Raw genomic sequence first — 4,669 nt, forward strand, 5'->3', positions numbered from 1 at the left:
AATAAATAAATAAATAAATAAATAAATAAATAAATATTTTTGCAAAAACAGGAAACTCCTTCTTAAAAAAAGAAAGAAAGAAGAAAGAAAGAAAGAAAGAAAGAAAGAAAGAAAGAAAGAAAGAAAGAAAGAAAGAAAGAAAGAAAGAAAGAAAGAAAGAAATTTAAAGAGCCAAAGAGTCAATTGAGTCAAAGCTGCCACAGATACCCCGTGGTCTAAGTGTGTCGCAGGCTTCCCTGAAACTTCAGTATACTCTATGTATAGTATTCTTTTTTTCTAGTGGCATCAGGTTCATTTTATGGGAACACAGAACTTAAGGCTTTCCAAAAGGCACTTGTTAGGCACAGAAGTAAAAGTAGCCACAGCTAAAGGTGATCTTGCTCCAGCTCCCAGGGCCACATCAGACGGAGAAATCAAAGATTACTTTCTAAGGCAGTCTTAAAGTCTGGCATTCAGGGTTGGGGGCACAGGACCCATCCATTTCTCTCCCAGGAGGTAAGCTAGCAACTCTATATGGTCAGATCCACATGAGGACGTGTAGGTTTTACCATCCACATGGGCAACCATGTGGGCAGCCCAAAGGCTCCATATTTGCAGGCTGTCTCAGCGGTCTCCCTGAGTTTGTTCTTTACCTGCTCTGCGGAGATCTTCTCCAGAAAGTGTTGGGCTTGCGCTGTGGATATCCCGGCCTTCTCTACTGCAGCCAGAATGTTCTGGGACTCCGTGATTCTCGAGACCAAACATGCATCCATAGCCCTCTGGACACCTTCCCCAGCATCTCTGGTTGCTCCACGCTCACAGCGGCGAGGAAACACGTGACATTTACACTTCCCTTCTTAACATTCTCACCAAAGAAATTCTTGAGTATGCTGATGAGAACCTGAAAGAGCTGCTTCAGGAGAGGAATCTCTTTGAATATGCACTGGCCTATTCGGGGAACCAGAGCTGGTGGTTGGTTTCCACTGTCTTTCACGATCCCAATGATTACAGCAGGCCGCAACTGCAGCTTGTATTCCAGAGGTGTTGGTATCTGCATAGGACCTCAAAGCCCAGCCAGGAGTATAGGGACAGCACCATCATACAACAGTTCCAGGATGCTCGGCACCCGCCCCATTCTACAGTGGAGAGAGACAGCGAACGTGAAGTCGTGGGCTGCTGAAGAGCTTCAGGATCAGGAGCAAGCCCAGTATACTATATAGTAACATGTTCAATACCAATACCAGTATATTAATTCAATTAATTTAATTCAGCTAATTTTTTTTTTGGTAGGAAGAAGTTTTACTGTTTTGGTACCCTGGGAATTTGAACTTAAAGTAGAGGTAACCCTCTTTCCCTCAAATAGACTTCCTTTGGGGTAAAGTAAGATATGTCTTCATCAATTTAAACCAGTATTTTTATCAAAATTATGCTAAATAATGAGAAAATTGTCCTGTGAGCATATTGACATTTGAATTGTCTTAAACATGAAGACTTTACCAGGTAAAGTAAAAGACCTAGTAAGTAAGCAGTTAGTATAAAAACATGGTTAGTTAGAGGATATCATGCAATCTTTGTTTGAGTTTCACTGTAATCAAGACCATCATTATATGGGAAATGTCCCAATGAAATTCCCAGTATCTCAAACAGTTTTTACATTTCCAAATCTGACAGGATTTTAAACCCATAAAGGAGAGATAATAAGTAGACATTTTAGCAGAGGGCTTTGAGTTTTGTTACTTGGGGTCCTTAGCTGTAACTGAAGATGAGGATGGCCCAGATTTTCCAAAGTCTACTTGGTCATATCCTCAGACATCAGCATGAGTTCAGAGTGATAAATACAGATGGAAGGTTCTACCTACTGAAGAGTCACAGCACAGAAGTTTCTTACAAGCACGTACTAGTGTTCTTTGCATGGGGTTCAAGAGGAAGCTTTGGCCTAATTTTCTTTTCTAATTGCAAAATCACCTGGTTTTAGTATTTATTCGTTTAGCTTTGTTGTTTATTGGGGGTGTTGTTTTATTGTCTGTTTGGTTTTTTTTTTGGTTGAGGTGTTGTTTGTCCATCTTCCCAGGAGCCCACTACAGAAATATCCTAGAACAATTCTGAATTTTTAATTATCACTTTTTCAATAATAAAAATAAGTGTTATCCTTATTTAAGTAATATTTTCTTTTAACAGAGAGTTTTCAACAGTACCTTGCTCAATTTTCCTAGCATACTCTGTAATTATACGAACATAAATAATTTTTTTTCTAAAAGGGGTGGATCTTAGATTTAGAAAAAACCAATCCAACTGTGTTTGGCTTAGGAAACAAACATTTATTTATTGGTGACTTTAAAAAGTATGCAATATTTGATTATTTAACCACCAATTCATAGAATTACAAGGTAGATTTTTAAATCAGAGCTCAATATTTGTCTGTTCATTTTGCTATAGCCATAAATCAGGATTTACTCATTCCTCTAGAGCAGCTTTGTCTAGAAGTAGATTAGACTTATATAGAGACTCACTATTGGACAACTTCCAGACAGTGAGAACATTTTGGAGCATTCAGTCCTAAATGAAATGTCTTCATTAAACCCCTTCCCTCGGGAGTTAAAGAATTCTATAGAAGAGAAGGCAGATAGACTGTTTAAGCCAGAAATGATTGCTGCCAAGGAAACCGTCTTCCAGACACAACAGGACTGGTGTACATATGCACTCACAGAGACTGTGGCAACATGTGCAGGGGGCCTATAGAGGTTCAAGCAAGATGGGGGTCCCAGTGCTTAGAGGGGCAGTGGACCTGAGCTCTCATCTCTATCAAGAAGCCATCACCAATTCACAACTGCCTGCAAAAGAAAAATTAATTTTCTACAATGGAGTCTCAAGGTATATACAAACCAGACTTCAGGACAGGCCCCACGTCTAGATGGCCACAGGACCCCCAGTGGAGGAGCTAGAGAAAATACCCAAGGAGCTAAAAGGGATCTGCAACCCTATAGATGGAACAACAATATGAATTAACCAGTACCCCCCAGAGCTCGTGTCTCTAGCTGCATATGTAGCAGAAGATGGTCTAGTCGGCCATCAGTGGAAAGAGAGGCCCATTGGTCATGCAAACTTTATATGCCTCAGTACAGGGGAACACCAGGGCCAAGAAGTGGGAGTGGGTGGGTGGGGGAGTGGGGGGGGGGGTATGGGAGACTTTTGGGATAGCACTGGAAATGTAAATGAAGAAAATACCTAATTAAAAAAGTATTATTTTAAAAAATTACCTTGATAGTACATTTGGAGATAATTTTCTCTCATATCATTTTTGGGGGCTTTCCCCCCCTACTACTATTCTGGTTTCTGATTTTGTATTTTTATGGGTTTTCCGCGTATGTGTGTGACTGTGTGTCTGTGTGTGTTTGTGTGTCTGTGTGTTTCTTGTGTTCTTATATCTTTTTTATTTTTTTATTTGCCTGTTTGTTTTCTAAAAGAAAGGGAAAGAAAATGCATGGAATTGCGGGGTGGAGGGGTGGGAGGGTATGAAGGTTTAGGAGGAAATGGAAGGAGAAAGTTGTGATCAGGATGTAATATACTAAAAATTTGTCAGTAAAAATATAATAAATATTTATTTACTAAAATAAGTTTAATGATTACTATTTAACCTTAAGAAATGCCCAAGTAGAAATATTTTTTTTTTCTAATAGAAAGCTCCTTACTGGTAAGGAGCTGGCAGCTTTAGCCAGTGGGAAATCATACAGCCCTTGCACCTGGATAAAAGCCAATCGCTGTGGCTTAAATGTCCATTTGGTGAAGAGATGAAACACTAAATCCTAGTTCTTCAAGGAACTTTTCTTTCTGCAAACATTGCTAAGATAGGATCAGTGCTTTAAGAGCCTTGTTGTAAACAGAGTTGGGCTTCAGTTCTACATCAGTGTGTTGAATTTTGGCCTTAGGAATTTTGAATAACCTTTCATTACATCCAACTCAGTCAATCCAGACCATCTTTCTTTCGGGTTTAACTTTTACAAATCTTCATATGACATATGTTAACCTTCTAGTTTTGTCCTTATCTGCTGTTTCCACTTTGAAACAATCATTTACTTTTAGGACAAAACTAAATTGCAACCTAAAGTCCTTTCTCATCCAGAAAACTTTTTCTCTTTTGTTCCCCTTCAAGCTTCTTTGCCAAATAAAATATATATCTATAGACATCTGTATTTCTTTTAATAATTTTGTGATTCATTTCTGTGTCATTTATTTTTACAAAATTTATAGAAACTTCTTTAATAAAATTGAGTATATTAGTATGCACATGCTGGAACATGGAAATACAAACAATACATGTTCATAGTCCTGAAGATAATTCTGCTTTCTCTTATCAAAAACGCTCCATTAACTACTCAATAACGACTTAAGTCTTACTATAATAGGCACTGAGGAAATACCTTTTTTTAAAGAAAAGCACTGATTTCTCATTTGAGTTCCACAAGGCGAGTGAAAGCTTGATGAAATCGGGAGTATCTGTCCATAGCTGCTACTGCTCCTAATTCTTTGGGTCATCTGTTTACTTCTGTAGTACACACAATAACCAATAACTGCTCAAATTGTCTCACCTTCAAAACTGATAGCATACCTATAAGCAATTGCCTCAAATATACTGAAAGGCACCGAGGAATCTAATTTATACTCTCAATGAAATGATACCGGCTAAGGTCAG

The 4,669-nt window shown here is 38.5% G+C and overlaps 1 pseudogene; it reads right to left on the reverse strand.

Moving 5' to 3' along the window:
- Positions 1 to 438: 438 nt before the first annotated feature.
- On the reverse strand, positions 439 to 1,114 carry LOC110285201 (annotated as a pseudogene).
- Positions 1,115 to 4,669: the final 3,555 nt, after the last annotated feature.

Source organism: Mus caroli, chromosome 19 (genome assembly GCF_900094665.2).
Source record: "Mus caroli chromosome 19, CAROLI_EIJ_v1.1, whole genome shotgun sequence".
NCBI classification, from domain to species: domain Eukaryota; kingdom Metazoa; phylum Chordata; class Mammalia; order Rodentia; family Muridae; genus Mus; species Mus caroli.